The sequence below is a fragment of the Belonocnema kinseyi genome, chromosome 7 (assembly GCF_010883055.1).
Source record: "Belonocnema kinseyi isolate 2016_QV_RU_SX_M_011 chromosome 7, B_treatae_v1, whole genome shotgun sequence".
Classification (NCBI taxonomy): domain Eukaryota; kingdom Metazoa; phylum Arthropoda; class Insecta; order Hymenoptera; family Cynipidae; genus Belonocnema; species Belonocnema kinseyi.
Window position 1 is genome coordinate 38,606,076 of NC_046663.1, and position 11,078 is coordinate 38,617,153.

Below are 11,078 nucleotides of genomic sequence, written 5' to 3' on the forward strand. Positions count from 1 at the left end.
AATGGTTTAAAAATTTAATATTTTAGACTAAAATAATACGTGCAATTTAATAAAAAAATTGGGCGTTTAAATTTGTTTAGCTAATAAGACTTTTAAATTGGAACAGTTTACATAATTTTTAAAGTTAGAAACTGGAAATTCTGAAATTGCGAACTGATTTCGGATTGTCTTCTAAAATTAATTATTATTCACTTTTTAAATCTTAAAGAACAGTTCAATTTTAAAAATCACTGTTAATTTATATTGACAGTTGATCAACTAAAAATATCCCGGTCCCGCGGCCATCCTGCGATTTCAATTTAAATAAGAATTTTACCCTAACTTTTACATCAGTTTTTAATGATTGAATACTCCATGTATACATTGATGAAAATTTACTTTGAGTTCATTTTTGCTTCAAAATGCGTCCATTTAAGTTTATAATGTTTTCAAAATCACAATAAATGGAACAATGATATGCGGAAATTAAAATGCATCCTTAAAGTCGCACCTAGTCTTTCTAGTTCGGATTTTTGCCACCAGGTGGCGAATTGCAGTTTAACCATTCCCAATAAGAGTTTGAAAATGTCTGGGGGTCTCGAACACCCACAATGCACTTTAAGATTTAAAAGTGGCACATTTGAGATTTTTTGAACCGTATATAATAAACGGTTATTTGATTATTCAATGTAGAAAAAGGAGACCTGGAAAACCTGGAAAAGACCTTGAATTTTGTTCCTAGGAATAGCTGGACATCCTCTTTACCTAAAATTAAACCAGGCGAATCCTCCCTACAGTGGATGATGGAATCTACAGTGCAAAATTTTTAATTAAAAGTAGAAATAAAAGAAAATTATTTTAGATCGTAATTTTGTGAACACAAATAGTGCTTTAACTATTACTTAAATTAAATTGATTATTAATAATTGACAATTAATGATTGTCCACTCTAAGGTGGTTTCCCCGATTAAAACCGCTGTGATCCCTGTTGTCAGAAATGAGGGAAAAAATGTAATTTTTCTATTTGTCTTCACAGACTGACTGGTATACACAAGCTGGACGCACGCAACAAAAATGAGACGAATTAAAAGACACTTGACTTCGGTTGGGCCTGGAACCAAGGAAAACTACTCTCAACTACCTACTTTAACAGTCATTTACGTTTGCTCCATCTCCATCACTGAAACCTTAACGTTACTTTACTTTATCCTATCTCAACACTTACTGGACTTTTGTTGGTACTATTATTTTGAAAAGGCCTGTGCGAAGAGCCAATATTGCACAATTTTTTTCACAATATCGTCCTGGCTTTCGTCTCGCGTCATCTTAGATTTATCTATTTTCCCAATCTAATTGGGCCGACAGGACGTCCTAGGTACGACTCAGGGACGTTCTTGTGATTTTCAGCGTTTTTTTTCTTGCCCACTTGAGTTCTCGTTTTTGCTCCACCTCTATCATTCTAGCTATAGAGATTGAATATTTCCAGTTTTAAATCGTTTCTTTTTTTTGTTTATATCGTCTGTCTTAATATTCTTGAATTAATTCTTATAATTCTCTCAATATTCTTGAATTACTGCTCGCACGGGCTTTAAGGAATAAGCTGGTGCCTCATGAATAAATAGGCTTTTATATTCAGAAAGGCAGGAAAGAATAAATTTAAAAATTTCGCAGTTCATTGACTCACAATCCAGGTTTCAAAGTCTTTTAGAATGTTCTAAATTTATAGGACGCGAGAATATTTCGTCCTACGCCAGAACTCGACAGATCGATGACACAAACATTTTATCTCGGTACAATTTGTGAGTGATGAGAATTTTGGAAAATATTTTTGAAAATACATTTTTATTGTAAATTCGACCAATGAAAGAGAAGATTACGTACTGTTGTATCAGGAAAGAAAATGAAAAATGCAAGAAACTTCTGCGCGATTCTGTTTGATTAAAGTATAAAGCGAGAAATAGGGGGAACCTCCCTGATGTGGATAATGCAATTTATAGTGGATAATCATTAACAGGGTGTTTACCCTACCCTGGAAAATCTGGAAATAGCTGGAAATGATAGGGATTTTTTTTTAAAGTCGGGGAATTTTTTTTGCGAAAGTCCTTAATTTTTTGTTTTGTTTTTTTAATTACAATATAAAATTCAGTAGCAATGATTCTTCATTTGTAAAAGTAGATTTATATATGCTGTATTTCTGTTATTTTGTTGAAAACTTGTTTGTTTTTTCTGTTTGAAATTAATATTTTTTAACTGAAAATTCAAATATTTTATTTTTGGTTAAAAATTGATAATTTTTTTAAATGAAAAATCAAGTAGGTCGTTGAAACTGCATGTATTTTGTTGAAAATTTACCAGTTTTCTTGGGAATATTTTCTCTCTCTTATTGAGCGAAAAATGTTTCATAGTTAAAAATTCTACTCATTTTGAAAAGTCGTCTTTTTTGGTAGAATTAAATTGTTTTTAATTACAAATTAAAAGTTGTTTTGATGAAAATATCAACTACATTTTTTTGTTCAGAATTCATCTTTTTTGAATGGAAAATTTTATTGCTTGGTTATAAGTTGAATCTTTTTGTTAAAAAAGTATTTTTTTATTCTTTAGCTTAACATTTTTTTTATTGGAAACTCGATGATTACATTTTTGATTGGAAAATTATCTTTTTTAGTTAAAAAATGGTATTTTCCAGTAGAAATTAATTTTCTTTGTTAAAAATTTGTTTGAACATGTAACTATTAAAAAAACGGATTTTAAGCAATGACTCTTAAAAAATTACTTTTGAACAAATAAGTATAACTTTGAACCAAAAACGATGAATATTCAACGAAAAATTAAATATTACATACTCCAACAATTTTTTAAAAATATTAAGTAAAAAACAGTTGAATTTAGACAAAAAAGTCAAATTTTAAGTAAAATACTCAATTTTTAAGTTCAGAAAATAGTTTACAATAAAAAATAAACAAATATTCAATAAAATAATTCTTGTTTTCTTTTGTAGAAGGCAAATTTTATTGCTTCTTAAAAGGTAAATTTTAAATTTTAAGCTTAAAAAAGCTTAATTTTTTTTACTGACAATTTACCTTCAATTTTTGATTGAAAAATTATGCTTTTTCGCTCAAAAAAAGTATATTTTGGTAGAAATTAACTTCCTTGGTTGACATTTTTTTAACATGTAGCTATTAAAAAAAACAACTAATTTTCAGTAATGATACTTAAAAAAAATCCTTTTAAACAAATAAGTATAACTTTGAACCAAAAAAGATGGATTTTCAACGAAAAATTAAATAGTTAATATTCCAACAATATTTTTAATATTAAATAAAAACAGTTGAATATAAATAAAAAAGACCAATTTTCAATAATAAATGTTAATTTTGTAGTTTAAAAGTTAGTCTACAAATATTAAATCAACCAATTTTCCATAAAATAATTATATTCCATTTTTTGTTAAAAATTAAAATTGTTGAGTTCAAATGTCTACTATGTTGTTGAAAATTCATCTTTTATGTTGAAAATTATACTATTACAGTTAAAGATTCATGATAAATGTTTGTCGAAAATTCATATTTTTGGCTGAAAATTCAACTATTCTAGTTGATGATTCAACATTTTAGTTAAAAGTTCATCAGTTTGATTACATTTTTTAACCTGAAAATGTAAATATTCCATTTTCGGTTGAAAATCGTCTTTTTCAATTCAAAACCAAACTATTTGGTTGAAAATTTGTTTTTTACTAGAAAATTTAACTATTTTGTGGTAAATTCACGTATTTTGTTCAAAAATCTTTTTTTATACAGAATATTAATTTTATTCGTAAATTTATCGCACTAAATTTGGTCTAATATTCCATACTTTCAGTTGAAAATTAATCTTTTTGGTTTAAAATCCATCTTTTTTAATTAAGGATTTATCATTATAGTTGAAAACAATCAAAAATTCATCACTTTTATTGAAAATTTAACCATTATTCGATTTGTGATTAAAAAAGGATCTTTTTTAGTTTTAAATTCAATTATTTGTTCAAAAAGGTTTCTTTTTTAGTTAAAAATTCAACTAATACGTTAAAAAATCGTGTCTTTTGTTGAAAACCCGTATTTTTTTGGTATAAAATAATTCTTTTTGTTTGAAAATTCATCAGTTTTCGTTGAAAACAAAACTACTTGATTAGAAGTTAAACTCTTTTGTTAAAATATCATCTTTTTCGTTTTAAAATTAACCTAGTGCAGCTGGAGATTTATACTTTAATTTGAAAATTCATCAATTTCTGCTGAGCTGTTCCATTTTTGGTTGAAAAATGATCTTTTTTAGAGATAAATCATTAAAAAGTAAATTATTTTTAAAATGCAAAATATTTAAATGGCTCTATACTGTGAAAAATTATACTTGAAAAAAAAAAAACCCTGGAATGTTTAGGGAATTTTCTTCCTGTATATGAGTAGACACCCTGATTAATTAAGAGCACAAATAAAAGAAGAATAATTGTAATTTATGAACAATCCCCCCCCCCCCCCCTAAATTAGAAAGATTAAAAAAAAATGATTAATTAAAAGTATTATTTTACATAGATTGGCATTTTTAATTAATTTTTATCCACTATTGAAGTTTCCCCTGTTCTTAGCAATAAAATAAGTTAAATTAATATACCTCCGCACAATTATAATAAATCTCTGAATCAAATTTTGTAAATAGAGACTCGTTTCTGGAAGGAGCGATGCTTGAAAAGTTGCAAGTTCCTTGCGCGATAGATTGCATATAAATCCAAATATATATATTATATGTATTATGGAAAGTCGGGATATGTCTTGTTTCGGATTAGACATGATTTCTGTATATTATCTAGATAATATATTCATACATATACAATATACATGCATGGACGTTATTTTCCACATACGACAAACTTCACGAAAATGTACAATAATTTTGATTTAAGTGGATTCTGTAGAATATTATGTTAATTAATTATTGGCGAAAGTACGATGAGAATTTTGTCACGTTAACAATCTGTGATGGACACATCTTGCTTTTACTTTATGACTGTATACAGCGATAAATCTCTCAGGTGACTGTAACAGACATTGCATTAAAATATACACATTCTGTACGCAAAATTCAACAAGGACTTTTACTTACTTATTTTCACTGTGAAATATTTTTCTTTGTCGTTCCTCGATACTCGTGTGGGAAAAGTCGCTTCACAGATTAATTTTGATCTTCTTTTTTTATTTTCAGGAAAGAAAAGAGGATTCATTGTGTAACCTGTACCTGATGACTGTGATAATCCCTGATTATTCGAGGGGATCAAAATATATGTTGCTAGTTTTGTATTGTTTCGTATGATGGTTTGTGAGGGTTGTACATTTTAATAAACTATGTTGCTGTACAAAAGAAAATTGAGGTAAATATCATTTATCTCGAAAAATAGTAAAGAGAGGGTAGGGTGGCCGTGGGACCAGGAAAATTGGGAAATGATAGTGAATTTATTTTTTTCCCGGAAATTTGACAAATTTTTGGAATAAAGAGGCTGTACTTAAATACAGAAGAACTTCATTTTCAAAATTTCCTGAATTTTCCTGGACTAATTTTCCATTTTCGTTGGTCATTAACAATTTAACTGGCCCTGTGCATCGCTCGTGTATGTGTATGTGGTAGTTATGTTTTAGCACCCGGAGGGGCATCGTCGTTCAAATAAATCCAATAGATGGCGCTCTCTGAGCGTAGGCCTCTCTTTGCATTGTTATGTATAGCAAAAATACTGAAATTCATTGAAAACTTGATACTTTTTATAAATATAATAAGAAGTACAAAGTTTTCAGTAACAATAAGAGCATCTGTAATTAGTAATCCAAAAAATTCATGAAAACATGTAATTTAATATTAGGAAAATTGAATAGAAAGTTGAGTATTGAAAAAACAGTTTGAATTGTATTCATATTTTTCTATTGTTTATTTTTCTAATGTAATTAATTAATTTTCTAAACAACTGTAATTGTAGCAAATTTCAAACATTGATTGATAATATTACTTTACTAATAGTAATAGTAATAATAATATTTAAACGTTGATAATTCGCCTTATAATATACTTTTTTATTAATTCGTCTAGACATTTTCGCTCTCTGAAAATATACATTTACGTATAATTTATTTACAATCAGGGTGGAGACTTGATCGGGAAACCGAGAAAAAACGGGAAATTACCGGGAATTAAATTAATTTTTACTTTATCTACAGTTGTAGGGCATACAAGTGAAAATAATTATCGTTTTTATTTTATAAAAGGGAGTTGGTAAAGAAATAAAATTTCTTTCCGGACAAGGAATTTTCGATATGGAACAAAAATTTAAAAAAAAATATAAACTGGAATTTAGAAGAAAAATATTTTAAAAATCCCTGTTGCAAGTCAAAATTTCTCACAAATTAAAAGTTCCTTCTTCTGAAATTAAAAAAAAAAGAGTGCAAAAACGGTAAATATTCTATTGAAAGTGATTTCTATGAGAAAAATGTGTAAAATTTACAATTTAAAAGATAAGAACTTGCAGCAGAGTAAATTGTTTATTGTGTTGAAAGTTTGTTTAAATTATTAATGCGAAATCATATTATTAAAATGTTTAGCTTCGGGTTATACGTCATACTATAACAGCAAAACGTTCATTATTCAAACCAAGAATCCAATTTTTAATCAAAATGATGAATCTTAAATTAAAAAAAATAATAAGTTTCAACAGACTAGCTTCTGTTTCAACCAAGTAAATTTCTTTTTAACCCAAAAGATTAATTTTAATCTAAAATGATGAATATTTAAGTGGAATACTTGAATTTTTAACTAAAAAGAAGAATTTTTAAATAAGGGGATTAAATTTCAAAGAAAAAACGGATTTTCTACAAAAAAGTCAATTTTTTAAAAACATACGTGAATTGTCAACGAAATAAATGAATTTTCAATTCAGAAAGACAAACTTACATCCAAATTATTGAACTTTGAACTAGAAAAGCTCAATTTTCCACCCGAAATAGTTATATTTTCTACTGAAGTAGTTAATTTTTAGTTAAAAAGTGATTTTAAAGAAGCTAGTTATATGATTAAAGCGATATGAATTTTCATTTAATATGATGAATCTTCCAACAATAAAATTAATTATTAGATAAATTATTAGATAAAGTAAAAATTACTTTTCTAAATTGACAAAAATTACTCAAATAGTGAGAACTTGAATTTTCCTACGATCAGAAGAAAATTTCCGGTTTTTAACTATTTTTTTAAAATCTTTTTTTAAAAATATATATCTATATAGAATTTATTTATAATTTATAAATAAATTATATATAGATATATATTTTTTAAAAAGCGGAAATGTATAGTTGAATTAAAATGAAAAAGTACATTATAAGGCTAATTATTAATGTTTAAATATTATTATTTCTATTATCATTAGTAAAGTAATATTGTCAATCAATGTTTGAAATTTTCAACAATTACAATTGTTTATAAAATTAATTAATTATATTAGAAAAATAAACAATTGAAAAATATTAATACAATTCAAGCTGTTTTTTAAATACTCATATTTCTATTCAATTTTCCTAATATTAAATTACATGTTTTCATGAATTTTTTGAATCACTAATTACAAATGCTCTTATTGTTACTGAAAACTTTGTTCTTCTTATAATATCTATGAAAAGTATCAAATTTTTAACGAACTTTAGTATTTTTGCTATACATTGCAAGGCAGGCCTACCTGATCGGAGCGCCATCTATTGGATTTATTTGAACTATGATACCTCTCCGGATGCTAAAATCAACAATATCTTTGCTAAAAAGATAAGTGCTCAACAAAAAGGTATCATAGTTTATATTTCAATCAAAAAGATTAAATTTACTTACAAAAAAATTAATTTTAAACCCAAAAGGAAGAATTTTCAACAATTAACGATTTTTCACTCAAGAAAGAGATAAAATTTTAACAAAATTGTTGTACCTTTGAACCTAAAGACGAATTTCCTCTATGACAATTGATTTTTCAAACAAAAATATGACTTCAACAAAAAAATAATTTTCCACGAAACTGATGCATTTTTACACATGAAAAATTAAATTTCAAACCCGGAAAATTATTTTTTTAACGCAAAAAGGAGAATCTTCAACTGAAAAAGATCAATCTTAAAATAGGCTTTTCCACTAAACAGTTAAAATTTAAATTAAAGAGATTAATTTTAAACTTAACATATAAATCTTCAACAAAGAATGATTTTTTAACAAACATATTTGACCAAATCTTTCAAACAAAATATTTGAATACTCAAGCAAAGAAGAATAATTTTTAATCAGAAAGTGTCACTTTAACAAAAAAATGACATTTCTACTATAACAGAAGATCAGTTTTGAAAAAAAGTTTAATTTTTAAACCAGAAATAAGTTTCTATGAAAGAAATTGAATTTTTTGATCCAAAAAGACGAATTTTTAACCAAAAAGGATGACTTATCAACAAAATGGTTGAATTATCTACCAAACAGATGATTTTTTTTTCAAAAAAGATACAATTTTTCTCAAAACACATACATTTTTCTCAAAACACATACAGTTTTATTTAAATTTTTTTTGGAATACCCGTGTGGAAAAATTGAGGGGGCCCCCGTTAGGGTCCACATGGATTGCCCTCATGCCTTGTGGAATCCATGAGGGCAATCCAGCCATGGTTCCTTATGGAAACGACATGCTAATCCATAGGGGCCGAATTTTCTTCGCGTAATATATTTTTTTTCACGTTGTAGACTACTTAAAAACTTTTTACAATGACGGGAAATGTAATTTTTTATTAACATTTAAAATTTTGCATAGAAGATGAAACTTAGAAATTTTTTCTTTAAAAAAAAGCAGGCAAAAATTGTTTTCGTGGCAGATGTATTTATAGTTTTTTTACATTTTAGAATGCATGAACCATATTTTAAAACGTATTGTTTTATGTCCATTTTTTAGGATATAAAATATTTACTCTTCCGGCTTAGAAATTTTAATCGTTGATCCGTGAGGGCAATCGAGCTGGCCCCCAGCGGGAGCCTCTATGGAACATCCATTTTGTCAGCGTTCGAATTTCAAAAAAGTGTTATTGAATTTTTGTCAGAAATTCGCTGTTTGCATTTCTAAACTCATGAAACCATAAAATTTATGGCGTCAAAAAAATATTTACCCTTTGGACTTTGAAATTTGAATCGTTGATCCGTGAAGGCAAGCGAGCTGGGCCCTCGCCGGGGACCCTCATGGAACATCCATATGGTGAAAGTTCGAATTTCAGAAAAGAGTCATTCAGTTTTTGACAGAAAATCATTATTTGTAAGTCTAAACTCATGAAACCTTAAAATTTGTGGTGTTGAAAAAATATTCACTCTTTGGACTTCGAAGTTTGAATCGTTGATCCGTGAGGGCAAACGAGCTGGGCCCTCGACGGGGGCCCTCGTAGAATTTCCACGCGTGGAACTTCCATGCGGGCCCCCGCCGGGGGTCCTCATCCTAAGAGGTCTCAGCGGGGATTTTTCCACACGCGCAGTTGAATTTTCATTCAAAAAATATCCCAGTTGACTTTTGAAGTTCAAAATATGAATTAAAAAAAAAAGAAAGTTTCTAAGAAAAAAATTTAATTTTTAATCCCAAGAGACGAAGTTTTTCAACCAAAAAGGATGAATTTTTATCAAAATAGTTTAATTATCTACCAAATAGTTACATTTTTATCCATGCAAGATGAAATTTGTATTAAAACAGAGGGAGTTTTAATAAAAACGAAAAATTTTCTTTTTACAAGTTAAATTTAATTAAATAGTTGCATTTTTATTTATGAAAGATGAAATTTTTCTTAAACGAGATGGATTTTTAATTAAAAAGAAACCAAAAAATAGTGAAATTTTCATCCAGAAAGGATTTCATTTCTTTTTCTAACCCCAAAATATTAAATTTAAGCAAGAAGTAAATTTCGTAAAAATAGTTCAATTTTCATCCAAAGAAAATCTCATTTTACTTTCCAAAACCACAAAAATAATTGAAAACAATAAGTTAATGTTAATGTTCTATTAAATAGTCGAATTTTTAATCAAAAAGTATGACTTTTTAACAACTTTGTTAAATTTTCAACTAAAACAGTTGTATTTTTGTCCAACAAAAATGAAAATTCTACTAAAGAAGCTGAACTTTTAAATTAAAAAGATAATTTTTCAAAAAAGATTGGAATTTTCATCCAAAAAGATTTGAATTGACTTTTCAACACAAAAATACGAATTTAAAAAAAAGTAAATTTTTACAAAACAGTTGAATTTGCAACCAGAAACTTAAACAATTGAAAAATAGAAATATTTAAAATCGATGATTTTTTATAACAAACATTTGTGATTGATCAACCCTGAATATAAATTAATTCGTGCTTTTTAAAATTAAATCGTCTTAAATGTCTTATTAAAATTAAAATTATTTCTTGTAAAAATAACTTCCAAATAATAAATTCATGATTAAAAGCTTTTATTTAATTAAAAATATTATTTCAGTCTAAAATATTCCATTTTAAATCATTCAATTTGAAATTTTCCATTTAAGAAAAAGAAAAATTAATGTTTAGAAATATGTGAATCTTAATTTAAAATCAGTAATTATAATATAAATATTAAACATTAAACAAAAAACTATACTTTGAACGTTATAATTTTAATTGTTCTATTTGAATTTTTTTATTTATTAGTGAAATTGTTAAATTTCGATGTATAAGTAACAATTGAAGACCTATTATTCTTAGAAAAATTCGAGTAAGTTGAAGAAATTTTAAACCAATTCAAAATTAATTAAAAATTTGAAATGATTTCAAATAATTTAAACTAAGTGTCTATGTGTAGTGACAATATCCAGCTTTTCGTACTGAAATTTCGATGCAAATCAGTTAAAAAGATGTTTAAAAGTTCTGCAAAAATAGTAAAAATAATTTAAATTTTAAAAATGTCTATACAAAATGTAAATTTTTCAAGATTTTGAAATAAAATTTTTAATCATTTTAACGATATTGAAACTACTTAAAATTAAAATAACATTTTATTTAAGTTTTTTTTAGTTTATAAAAAAA

At 26.5% G+C, this 11,078-nt stretch overlaps 1 protein-coding gene across 2 annotated transcripts in view; it reads left to right on the forward strand.

Moving 5' to 3' along the window:
* LOC117176817 (RNA-binding protein 45) overlaps window positions 1–5,367 on the forward strand; it is a 56,471-nt gene extending 51,104 nt beyond the window's left edge. Inside the window, exon 6 of one of the 2 annotated variants that reach the window (XM_033367136.1) lies at window positions 5,212–5,367. The gene's annotated coding sequence lies outside the window, so the exon portion shown is untranslated. Of the gene's footprint in view, window positions 1–1,015; window positions 1,271–5,211 lie in introns of those variants that run through there. The other variant, XM_033367137.1, reaches the window with a different exon arrangement.
* Window positions 5,368–11,078: the final 5,711 nt, after the last annotated feature.